Here is a 13843-nt window from a genome sequence, read left to right on the forward strand (position 1 = left end):
AGGAAACAACTACAACAGAAGGAAGAGAAGTTGGGAAGGGGGTAGAGATGAATCTGGGAGGAGATAAAGGGAGGAATAGGGGATAAATATGATCAGAATCATTGTATCTGTGTAAAATTCTCAAAGAATTAAGAAACATGTTGTAGTTTTTAAGTTACTTGTACACCCTTGCATATCTGATTCATTCTCAGGAGGGACAGACAAATATAAAGTCTAAAAGTTATAAAAGAAAATACAATAAGTTTCCTGGCTTAATGAATCTGAATCTATTCAACTACAATTGGCAGTTGGTACCTTCTACCCATCCCTACCGGTTCTCAATGAGAGATATCTATTACTCTTATCTAGGAATGTTTATGTAGTCATTTCCTCGCAACCATCCAGTGTTTCTCAGTTCAGTATATGTACAGCTGGCTATATCATAAATTTCACTATCTCTGTTTTTGTACCTGTTGTCCAAGTACAGTTGGATTTCTAAAGCAGTTCCCATTGACTATGAAAAACAAAAACAAGAGAGTCTGCATTTCAGATTTGAACCTTTTGTGTCTAATTTGTGATGTTACAGCAAAGTCTCACCGCTCACCACAGCCTGGACATTAGTTTCATTTGTGATGCCACAGACTGGACATTAGTCTCATCTATGACTGATCCAGACTCAACAATAGGACTGCCACCAAAGCCAACAGAAAAGAATTCCCTGTCCAAACTGCTATTCCTGCTACAGAATGCCTGCTTCTCCCCAGAACTCAAGTTCAGTTCTCAGAAAAACCTGCCTATGTAATACAGCTTAAAAGATCTACCCTGCTTTCCACACAAGGGTGTGCATACATCAGACAGACTTTCTGTACACACACACACACACACACACACACACACACACACACACACGTACGCACATGCACACTGCTTACACACATTTCTAGTTTGCTGCAGGAAGTGAATCCACATAACTGAATTCTAATCAGTGAAATATGGATAGGCAGGATGAATTCAGCTAGCCAGTCAGTCCCTGAACTCTTTCACAGTCCATGACTCCTTCTCTTCTCTTGAATGCATGCTGGATGCAGTTCATCCAGTGGCCAGCAGAGGCATTAGACTGAAAAGGCCTAGATCTCTGCATGACAGCATGGAGTAGCCTCCCTCCCTGCTACCAACTCATTGGGCTATGAGTGAGAAGGAAACCTTTATTGTGCTTAGATCTCAGGACCACCTGTTTAAGTGAGTCCCTTCCTGGTTCACACAGTACAGTTGTTATCATCTACAAAGCACCTAATGTCTCACTAACAGACTGTATTAGATAATTTTGCACCAATGTAACCAAAATACCTAACACAGCAACTTAAAGAGAAATGAAAATCCCACTGTTTCTGAAGGTTCAGTCAATAGTGGCTTTCCCCCAGGTGTCTGCATACAGCATCCTGGTGGCAGGAGCATATGACGGATGGCAACTATTCCCATCATAGAAAACAGGAAGGAGAGAAATACAAGCGGCAACTAGGGATGACAGACCCTAAAGCTGATCCCAGCAAACTGCTTTCTCCAGCTTAGCCCCTCCTCCTACATTTCCAGATCCTCCCCTAAAATAACCATTTCAGTACCAAATAGTCAAATCATGAACTCCGGGGGGACATTTCAGATTCAAACCATAATATAAACACATATTTAAGACATTGGGAGCAAAATGAGAGGTAAGGAGGTCCAGGAGTGTGGAAAATTGGCCAGGACCTCACAAGAGTTTGGTTGGAAATGAATCTGGAAAAAAACTCACAGGTTGTACACACTGAAGAAAGTGCACATACAGTTTTGTTAACCTTTTAAAACACTTATTTAATGCCAATAACACCAAGTACCCTGTCTAATGCTAATGTTAAAAACACGGCAAGCCACATGCCCTAAGTCAAGGAACCATGGTCTAAACAGTGTTCAACACTGTGGGAGTATTTTGAAAGTCTCCTAATGGGAATATCTATCATCTCCTATAATATGTGGGTTTGGTTTATCATATACTATGTAGGGATCCATAGCAAATCACAAAACAAATTCATTTCTAGATGAAAAACAACAGAAAATTTGAATTTGCCCAAGAATGTGCTAAATATGACAAACAGTACCTGTGAGCCAACACATTAAAACTAGCATTCACTAATGCTGTACATGACTGTCAGCAGATCTTTATCAAAACAGCTAATCACAGCACGGAAAGACACATGATAGACACCAAGACACAGACATCCACCTCAGTGGATACCTAAACATATTTACATCACATGGACTCCATCACATCTCCTTTGTAACAATGCTGGGTAGTCAAAACCTAGCCTGGTGTGTCTCTTATTTCTTTTTTTTTGTGTTTGTTTGTCTGGACACTGCTGGGGATGATAGAGGCAAGTTCATGCATGCTAGACACAGTACTCTACCAATAAGCAACATTTTGGCAAAGAATAATATGGATTCTATATGTTTTAATATAGTAGAAGCAGAATTAAAATGCTATCATTGCCTTTTAAAATTAAAGTATAAAGTTAAAGTAGAAATGAAGATCCTCTTTGCTTACATCTTAAATAAGCCTGATATTTATTATAATACTTAGAGGGATGCAAAGCACTGTTAGGGTATTATCTGAAAACAACCTTATGATCCTCATCATAAACTGGGAAGCAATTTATTTGTGAACTTATAATAATACATGGTGTGCCAGACTGAACTAATAAGATTTTTTTTCACCTAGAAAGCACCAGAAGCTTTAGTTCAGTATGCTATTCTCATTAAAAATATCAACTTCTTTCAGCAGTGAGAAGTCTATAATGGATACTAGCCTCTAGGAAAACTTTACAACATCATTTAATGAAGATATTAAATACAGAACCATGATAATCAAAATAACATTGCTCCTAGGAAATCCAAATAAAATAAATGGGTGCAAATGGTAATAAATTCAGAAAACAGAAATACTGCTGCTATTTCTGAAAATATAAAATGAAGTGACTCCTGAGAACATTCCCATGTCAAACTTCTCAATTTTCATTTCTTACATAATAACAAAACTAACATTACCGTGCCAACTCCTTTACTTATGTCCTAAGAGTAACTATTTAATTGTCATAAAAATCTTGCAAGGTAAGTATTTTATTTCCATTTCATTTATGGATGTGGAAACCACCATGATGAAGTGGATGAAGCAGGGTTTGTTCAAAGCTGGGTATTTTAGGGTGATGGAGGTACTTAACGGAGATAGTGGAGGCTTTGTGTGCTGGTCCACACTTTAATCCCAGCTACCTAGGAGGGTAAGGCGAGTGATTCAGAATCTCAAGTCTGAGCAGCTTGGCATGCTCTTGCCTTAAAATGAAGTTTTAAAAGGCTTGGAATGTTAGCTAAGTAAAAGAATATTTATTTAAGATATGTGAAGGCCCAGGTTCAGTCTCCACCAGAGAGCAAAAAAAGAAAAATTGAACTCAGGTCTGGTCAGTCTCTAAAATCCACTCTAATGCCAAACTGTCTTAGCTAAGACATAGTGGACAGTGATGATGTAGCTGGGATGGGCAGAACCCCAGTTCCAGATGGCTTGTGATGAGAGCCCGTGTCTTCTATGTCCAGAATCACATAGTTACCTATGTCTCTTCCCACTTCATTGTACTGTTTTTTGATCTGGTGTCACAGCAACAATTAAGTGTGAGCTTCAATCTGATGGACAGTTTCTTCTCTAGTATACAAACATTCCAAAAAGGAGACAGCCAGCTGCCTCTCCTTTGGCAAGTTCCCATTCTATCCAAATAAATAATGCAGTGTTTCCTGTTTTAATTCTCTTTAGGATTACTGCTCGTGGTGGCTTCATTTTTGCCTGCTCTAATTATTCCCTATACTAACCTTCAAAATCTTCTTGTAATTCAATCCCGTTAATAGATTTGAGCACTCATCCACCTTATGTACAAGGGGAGGTTAGCCTTTTTTCAGCATTATAGGTCATTTCAAATATTCTTTGCAAGAACAAAACATTAAGAAATCTTGACCTTTCATAAAACATCCCTTTTTTTTCTTTCCATATTATTAATCCCCCATTTCAAAAAATAGCATTTGGGGAGGCCTGGGAATTATTATCACCACTTTGCTCTCCATTTATGACCTGGAAGGATTCAAAAGAACAGCTAAGTGCAGCCTGATGACATACATGCATCCTTCCCCTCCCCCACCAGGGCACACACATTTCCAGGCTCTCTTCAACCAGAAGAAACTGCTTTTCTTGTGTGTCTCAATTATATTTTAATAAAATTACAAAAGGCCAAAAAGGAAAGCCAATTACCCCTCCATGCTAGTATCTCCACAGAGTGGGCTCAACTTCACATTTTCAGTGGAGTGCCTTTCTTCTGAATCATACAAAGGGCTTTCACCCATCATGCTTTTGTTGATCCTCCCAACTTAAAATAAGCATCACATATTATCATCCCCATTTGAGATGTGGGAGAAGATGGGCATAGTGATTGGAATGTAATGCCTGGCTGGCATAGATCCTTTTCAAAGTAGAATGGCCTTGGGAACTTATCACACGATCCCCACATTGTAGGAACTTATTTCTTGAGTCTTTCCTATATCTTGCTATAAGGCAACACTAACCTCTTGTTTTTAACTAGGATCAGGTCCACAGGTCCCTACACACACAAAGTGATGTTATTTGAAACTATTCAATTACTAGGGTTTTATTTATTTACATTCTGACTTTAGGAATCCAAAGTAAAATGGCCTTAAAGAACTATCTTCACAAAGTGACTCGAAAAGATGTTTCCAGCATCCCAGTAACAACAAGGACCCAGGGTTGTGTCTTGCAGCATCTCTGTCCACTATGTTAACCCGTGCTGGCCACTGTCTAGGGTGTCTGGTCTGTGTTATAAGCAAGAGATAGTTAATGTCTGTATCAAAGCCAACTGCACTGTGGTTTGTCATCCAGAATTCAGAAATCTCATCCATAAGAACAAAAGTTTAGCTTAATCTGTATGTTGGCATAATAATAGGTTTATGTAAATAGCCCACATTTCAGACACTTTACTTAACTGAGACTTCTCTCCACATTTGGTGGAGAAGGAATGCAGCCCCTGCATGGAATGTTAGATGCATAGATATTTATGTGGGTTTACTCTCCCAGACCTGCCAACCTGAGACTGTCTGGACCTCACTTGTGTCACAGTCACAGAGTAAACACATTGCCCTAATTACATACTGGACGGACGGACACCTTAGTTCAACGTTTGCCACTCAATTTTCTAAAACCGTGCAATAAAATTGTTGAAATTACTTTTTAAATTTTTTCATGGCTTAAACATACAGAGGTGAAAAAAAAAAAACATTTTTCCTTTTAGCTTCCAAAGCACACACTCACAAATACTGAGGCTATAATCACCCCAAGTTCAACACTCAGACCTAAAGAATTCCAAGATTCAATGGTGACAATTACAGCAAAATCTAGCCCATAAGGGGCCAAGTTACAACAGTCCTAGGTAATGTACTCCCAACATTGAAATAGATGGTGATCCTAAAATTTAAATTGTTCCCCTAATAAAACTGTTTTATTATCCCTCCAAATCTTCAGGATAAAATTAGCCTTTGCAGCACATAAACATACCACACAGTCTCCTTCCTGACAGGAGTGGTAGGTAGTTCTTTCTGTTCTCTACTTATCGCCAACTCGTCTTCTGCTCACTCTTTCTTAAGAACTCATCTCACAACCTCATCTGTCAGTGATTTATAATCATCACCACACTCCAGATAAGGGTAGGTGCCTTCTGCATTCCTGAATCCTTAAAGTCTCGTCTGTCTCCTAACCCCTGTTCCAGGCTGTGTTCTGTGATCTAGGCTAAAAAGACTGTGTATAGACCTTGAATCCACAGCCCCTCACATGGTGCTAAGTACAGAGCAGAAACCTTGCAATAAAATGTGTCAAGAAAGGTAATCATCCTGATAGAGAAGTAGGATTAAACATTTTCATCGTATCACATAATAAACCTCACTGGAGAAGCCTGGGGCAATGCAAAGCCTTCCTATATCCCAGCACACTTGGGAACAGTTCATAGGGAGAGTCTAAGTGAATGATATAAGTCAGCATCTACTGTTAAGAAATTTGAAACTTTGAAATATGGTCCTAAGCTCACCATGTGGCATCCAAAAATGCCATTTAGGAATAATCTAATTTCTGTACCAGCAAAAGACACTATCTTTGGTATTTGCCCTATGGCACAAGACTCCAGATAAAACATATAATAATGCTTACAAAATCCTAGAAGAGAAATGCTGCATAGACATTGATGCAAAAAAAATAATATAAATGAAATAACAAACATGAAAGGCTGTCCAGCATACAGTGAGCCCTTCAGGAATCTTCTCTCCCATCTGTCTAAAGCCCAGAGAGAGGTTCAAAGAGACAATGATTGACAGACACATACCTGAATTCTGCGCAGCCAAATAAGGAAGAAGAGGCAAATGTTGAATACCCTTGCAGACTGTATATGCTTTGTTGGTACAAGAAGTCATCAAGTTTTCTCCAAAAGTCATGCATTATTCCAAACATGGGAATTGGATTTCCATGTGATCACATCTTTTCATCATCTCACAAGGAAAATCTCTACTTTCAGGAACCTGTGAAGTCATAGTGGTTCAGTTAATCCCTGAACTTCAGAAGCTAAGGCAAAAAGATCATGAGTTTAAAGTAAGTACATGCTACACAAAAAGACTCTATCTCAAAATGAAGATAGATGGATGGACAGACAGACAGATAGATTATAGATACATAGATGATAAATAGATACATAGAAGATAGGCAGATTATTTTATATAGCTAGCTAGGTAATCAAGTCAATGGGTGCATGGATGGATGGATGGATGGATGGACGGACGAACAGAAAGAAGCAAGAAGCTTGTGTTGCTAGTAGCTAGTCAAGTGATGAGCCCTCATGTTTTCCTCAGGGGAAGACTTTTCAAATGCTCTATTTATTGAGCTGGGTGATAGGTACAAATCTCATTTTATTTCCACTCCACATTGAATACAAGTCTCTATATTCCATTTTGATGTGTAATACAGTTCCTGTTTAAAACAGGTATACATTCTTAGTACCAGAAGACTGAAATCAAGTATTATAGACATAGAAACCCCAGTGGCATTTAACTAAGATTAACACGTGTATTCTTTTTTCCACAAGAAGAAGTGCAGCTTTTGAGTTATTGATGAGATTTCAGAGAATTTACAGTTTAACACTTTGAGTCCTTCTTTGAATGTACCTTCAAAGTCTATTTCTGAATGACTACAAACTTCAACAATGTCTACCCATCAGACTCAAAAGTCATGTATCCAAATTAAACGGCAAATTAGACTAGAGTTACCTCTCCAATCCCTGCCTCTGCCTCTCTGAGCTTTCTCCTAGGTCATTAAAGACTAGATGAGGGCATGGATCCTTGAAGTTGGAGTTGTTAACTGAAGTCCAGTCCTCTGTAGAAGCAACAATCATTGTTAATCCCTGAGTCACCTCTCCAGTCCCTGCCTCTGCCTCTCTGAGCCTTCTCCTAGCCAGATTTTTTGTATACTTATAAGTAAATATTATATATATGTATATATATTCTAAATAAATATTTGTTTTAAGAATATTATTGCAGGGCTGAGAAGAAAGCTTAGTGGGTAGAGGGACTTGCCACAAGCCTGACAATCTGAGTTTGCTCCCTGTCGTGCACAAGGCGGAAGGGGAGAACTATCTCCTGTAAGTTGTCCTCTGACCTCTATACACGTGCACACACACACATGCAGAAATGTTAAATTAAAAATATATATTATAGTCCCAGTAATAATAATCTGTGGCACCATCTGCAAACGTTTAAAACAGCACTGGTGGATTTAATAGTTGTTTATTATGATGGTGGTGTGCTTAGCCATTTGCAAGCCACAGTCACAGACAAATTGTCCTAAACCATCCCACACACAAAACACATATACACACAGATACACAAGGTGTCAGGAGACAAATGGGAATAATGTGGGAAGCAGATGGGATGAGTGCTTCATGGGCAGACTGAGAACACTCTCTTATGTAAGTCAGGAAAGGGACCCCCAAAACAGAGTTCACTAAACATATGCAGAAGACTACAGACAGCCTAGCACCCCTTTATTTTCCCATTAGTGTGTGTGTTCCATGCTTTAGAGTCTGCTGTTGTTCTCAACTGTAAAGTTTAGTCCTTTGCTGAAGCACCATTACCTTTGCAGAGTTTAGAGTTTTATCTGTTTTAATCTAGCCCCAGAAACACCAATAGTAGTGGAACCAAGTTTGGGAGCACTGTGAATAATTTCTGTATCGGTCCTGCCCCTTCCAAGCGTGTCATATGCTTCTGACCATTGGCATGTGATCAAAACGTTCAACTTTAGTTCAACGACTCTAAAGGATGGGTGACAGGGCCTTCTGAATTCTCTCAGTGACACCACAGCCCTTTTATTCTGTAAGCACACAAAAATATGGCTTTCCTCCTTAAAGAAAGAGAGTAAATAGGGACTTACCCTTCAGAGTACTTAGTAATTTAATGTCTCGAATGGCTTATCTGGCAGAAAAATGAATGTGAAATAAATTTATGAAAGTGTTTACAATCCATGCACAGGGGTGGACTGGAGCAACTTTGGAAGAAAATGAGGGCAATAAATGGTTAACTGCCAGCAGCAGACTCATGCTGCAGGACACACAAAGGTTCACAGCAGTTGTTAGATTCATTTAGAGAAACTCAGTTTATTTCTCCAGCAGAGCTCTCGCCAGCCAATCTGTATTACAGCCCGCGGGAGCCTTAATATTCTCAGCAGGATCAAGATTCAGGCCACACTGATTCAGCCATTTAATCTTGCACAAGAACAATATTTGGCAGGAAAAGACCCCAAAGCACCGAGGGGATATCCCAGTGGTTCATTGTCAGCACAGACTGGGCCAAGAACACGGAAGAGAGAAACCAAACCGTACAAACCAGTGCTGACGTCTCCCGCACCAGCTCTCCACTCAAAGGCGCACAGACACGCCACGCATGCAGCGAACGCAGCGTCTACACCTAGAGAGCTAGTTCGGTTGTAAATATGTCTTTAAAGGGCAAGATGTTTTCTTAACGTTCTCGGTGCTGTTGTGAAAAACCCAAGATTTAAAATTATGACACTACAGACAGGAGGGGGAAGGAGACGAATGCAAAATAGCCATAATTACGCCTTGGACTTTTCAAATTTTTCATAAGCACAAAAGCAAACATAGGTAAAGTATATTTAGAACAGTTGTATTGTGAAAATATATATTATTATATTCTTTAAGCCATCATTAAATTAACAAACTGACCAATATTTTTCCATAATTAGACATTTGTGCCATCTTATGGATGATAGTACGATTTGGTTAAATGTTGTGTCTTGCTTTTTGAGGAAATCTACATTTCCTGTTTTGTACTTCTGCTAAGCAATTTGGGTAGTTTGATTTAATTTAGAGTATTTTGAGAAATACATGCCGACAGATAAAGGGGGAATTGGGAAAAACAGATACAGAAAGATGAGAAAACAAAAAGAAAATAAATAGTACCTATTACTTTACAACAGTATAAACCACTCAGTAAAATTCTTGTGTATGTGTGTGTGTGTGTGTGTGTGTGTGTGTGTGTGCGTTATGTGTATGTGAAATGTATTTATGTGTTTATGGGTGTGCACACCCACATACATGCAGAGGGCAAAGGAAGACTTTGAGCTCCTGTGCTACCTCATTCCCTGGAGACAGAGTCTCACTGAACCTGGAGCTGGGCTGGCAGCCAGCGAGACCCAGAAGTCCTCTTCTCTCTCCTGCCCCACAGTGATAGAGTCATGCTCAACCATGCCCAGCTTTTACAAGGGTTCTGAGATTTTGAACCCAGGTCCTCACATTTACACAGAAAGTTCTCTTACTTGCTGAGCTATTCCCCAACCTCTCAGTAAGACCATTTTTAAATTGTTTTTAAAAAGTAAGGTCAAAAGTTCTATTTCTTCATCTCCCAAACATGGGACAGTTATTCTTCTCATCTTAACATAGTATCTCCCTCTATGAAGCATTAATCACAGCTGGGTAGATGTGTTGTCTAATTCAGTGTAAAGTATTGCTATGACAATTAACTTTTAGCCTTTCAGAGACTACAAGCTTCCTGAGGTTAAGGGTCATGCCTGTTTCATTTCTCATATTCCCCATCTCCTAAGTATTTACACAGGAACACTTTAAAATGTTTAAGTTAACACTTTCTCAAAGTGGCTTTCTCTTCCAAATCCTCATTTGTATTTATAGACACCCAAAATAGACATGCCTGAAAATAGAGTAGCTCCTCTGTCAATCTTGACCCAACCCCCAATTCAGTAACAGGATCTCTCCTGCACCCTGACATGTGTATGTCGTATGTCCCAACCTTTGACGTGCTGAGACATACAAAACCCTCCCTTGCTTTTGATGCTTCATAACCCATTGACTAGACCCTCTACTTTGATAAGGCCACACCAGTCCACTCCATATGTCCTAGTGTGAAAATGAAAGGCACACAAAAAGAACTTGCTTCCCTCTTCTAAACCCACAAGGCCTGGTGTAATGTGATGTCCACAGCCAGAGTTTACTTCACATACATGCATACTCATTTAAGACACTCAGGAGGCAACTTCCATTTCTAACTTATTCTTTATAGACAAAGCACTTGTTTTAAAGGTTTCAAGCATAAAATTGAAGTACAATAGACCATGCCTACAGTCTCGGTGACTCAGGAGGTTGAGACAGGAGGATCATCTGAACACAGGTATTTGAGATTAGCTTGAGCAACAAAGAGAGACCCTGATTCTAAATCCAAAGCCAAGCCAAACTAAACACAAAAACTAAGACAACAAAAAAAATTTGAACTTTAGCTTGCCCTCAAAAATCTCATAACAAGTCAGGTGGTGGTGGCACAAGCCTTTAATGCCAGCACCCGGGAGGCAGAGGCTGGCGGATCACTGTGAGTTTGAGGCCAGCCTGGTCTACAGAGAGAGTTCCAGGGCTGTCACATAGAGAAACCCTGTCTCAAAAAAAAAAAAAAAAGGAAGAAAGAAAGGAAGGAAGGAAGGAAGGAAGGAAGGAAAGAAAGAAAGAAAAAAGGAAGAAAGAAAAGGGGAGAGCCTTAACCTCATTGGACCAATGCTCTTGTAAGAAGAGGAGACCTCAGAGCTCCCCACACACACACACCTGCATACAAGTAAAGGTCCCAAGGGCGCAAGGCAGTGATAGTTTACAAGCCAGGAAGAAAGTCCTCACTAGTGGCCAACCCACTCAACCTTGACCTAACACACCCAGGCTCTAGACCAGTGGGAAAATAAACCCCTGTTCTTTGAAGCACCCAGCCTGTGGTATTTTGTGATGTCAACTCATTATGGTCTGGATGTGAAATGTTCCTCCTACCTTGAGGCACCTGTGTTTGAATACTTGACTCCCCCAGCTGGCAGTGCTGTTTTGGAAGGTTATGGAAATCTGGCGACACAGTGCCTAGCTGGCATACATACACCGGTAAGGGCAGACCTTGAAGGTGATAGATGCTTCTGGTCTGACTGGAGCTCTCTATTCCTTAAACTGCCATGGTCTGAAGAAGCTGTAATATTCTACCGCTTCAGCCGCTCTCCTCGGCTTTCTCCACCATGATAGGTTGGATCCTTGGAGCCAAATAACTCCTTCCTCCCTTGCATGGCTTCTGCGGGTGCTTTGCCAGGGCACTATGAAACTGTACACCACTGAAGCAGTTCTTGTAAATTTTTGTGGTGTTTGTTTTGGAGTTTTTTGGTTTTTTTTTTTTTTTTTTTATTGGTGGTGTTTGTGTTTGTTTGTTTTGATACTCTGGCTACAATGTTCTAGAACAGAGGTAGTTCTTATATTTTCAATATAGTTAAATTCTTAGGTGACACAGTAGGAAGCCATGGATCATACTTTACTGAAGAAGTATTGCTACAGTCATCCAATAAAACTATCAAAGTTGCCACATATTTAAGTAGTGGGGGGGGGCTCACACAGAGTATTCTCAAGCAATATAAAGAAGAATGACAAAATTCAAAGTAACTTCTAAAACTAAAGATCCCTCTAAAGAGGGATTTTGATGAGAAAGAAGACTCAAAATGCATTACTATTTTACAGATGATTGCCTCACTTGGTTTTTCAATACACACTTACTGGGCATGGGCTACATACCAAGCACTAGTCTGGGCACTGGAGATCTGGTACTCTGACTCTTTAACAGGCTTTCGGGACCCTACTCCTCATAGTGGTCGCCCTGCCCAGCCTTAAAACATGGGAGGTGATTAGTCTTACTACAACTTGATATGCCATCTTTTGTTGATATTCATGGGAAGCCTGCCCTTTCCTAAACAGAAACGGAGAAGGAGTGGACTAGGGGGTGGGAACTGAGGGGGTTGGGGGGGCTGGGAAGAGAAGAGGGAGTGGAAACTGTGGCCATGACATAACATTAATTATTTAATATTCAGAGAGAGAGAGAGAGAGAATTAGCCCTCCCCCCTTTACTGTGGGATTTATCTTAGGAAAGATTTTATGAGCCAGGACTGACAAGTATGTAGAAAGTCAAACTGGTCCAAAACATGATGGGGGCAGGGGTCAATTCCTTTGTTCTCCAGTTTAGCACTGTGCTGTATCACACCTTTCTAAAGTCCAACGTGGGCCAGAGGAGAAAACCCCAGTGGTCCTATGGAAGCAGAGGACCAGAATAACGAGATAGAAAGAAGGGTCAAGACTGAACGGGGAAGTGCTGAGCCAGCAGAGGCAAGGAGCTTTCTCATCAGAAGCATAAGTCCGAGGAGCCCCGAGCACCACCAAAGCTCCAAGTTTCAGCTCTCGCTAAACCAGGGATAGTCTCACTTTCCATGCAAAGTATTTTGCGTTTTATCCTGAAGGCAGTGGGGAGCCAAGGCCAGATTCTAAGAGAGACCATGACACAATCCAATGTTCATTTTAGGAATAATTTCCAAGAAATCATGTGGAGAATAACCTGGAATGGGGCAAGAAGAATCAAGACTCTACTCCAGAAATCCAACTAATAGACTGGGACATGTCCTGAACAAAGGAGACAATGTGTCGTGCTGTGCATTCTTGGAGATTATGAAACAATAAATAAAAGAGCACATGATTCTCACTCTCTTGAAGTTAGAGAAGTAAGACCATTAGGGACATAAAATACTAATTACAACCAACATGTGGAACATAATGTGTGACATGATGGTAGAAAATGACTGTACTCCCTCCTCAGAGCACTGGAACTGTTCCAGAGGTGAGGAAGATCACCAGCTGTCTGGTGAGTGCACATCTGAGGTCAGGGGGTCAGGACTTCAGTTCCTAGCAGTGTCAAATTGGCCCAAACAAGAAGAATGACTCATAGGAAAGTCCAGAACAGATTCAAGCCCAGGCCTAGAAGAAATGGGCAAACAGTGTTGACAAGCAGCGGAGATAAGGCCGGAAATAGTCCAGGCCATTGCAAAAGGTCACTGGAGCCCGATAAAGGGCCTAGGAGATTACACTTCCTCCTGCGCAAAGGGGAGGTCCAAAGGAGGGTTTTTTAAGGGGTCACAGCAAGGTCTTGGTGAAGCAGATACTTTGGAAAGAGTCATCTGACAATGCTGTTTAAGATACAATGGAAAGAGCAAGAGGCGCTTGGAAGGAGAAATGACCAATTATGGGGCTGCCACAGAAGTGAAGCAGGAAGAGAGGCCGGATGTGGAGGGACGGAAGAGAGAGAAACGGGGAGACAGACTTTCACAAAAGCAGCACCTCGAGAAATCATCCCTGGACCCTTCACCTCTGTCTCCAAGCAGAAGTCACAGGTG

At 40.6% G+C, this 13843-nt stretch overlaps 1 protein-coding gene across 3 annotated transcripts in view; it reads right to left on the reverse strand.

The window, feature by feature from the left end:
- The window catches only part of Nebl (nebulette), a 358786-nt gene that overhangs the window by 140079 nt on the left and 204864 nt on the right, over positions 1–13843 (reverse strand). The window contains exon 4 of one of the 3 annotated variants that reach the window (XM_028870484.2): positions 6429–6621. The exons of the other annotated variants lie outside the window; for them this stretch is intronic. The gene's annotated coding sequence lies outside the window, so the exon portion shown is untranslated. The remainder of the gene's footprint in view (positions 1–6428; positions 6622–13843) is intronic. 3 annotated transcript variants of the gene reach the window in all.

Source organism: Peromyscus leucopus, chromosome 5, assembly GCF_004664715.2.
Source record: "Peromyscus leucopus breed LL Stock chromosome 5, UCI_PerLeu_2.1, whole genome shotgun sequence".
NCBI lineage: Eukaryota > Metazoa > Chordata > Mammalia > Rodentia > Cricetidae > Peromyscus > Peromyscus leucopus.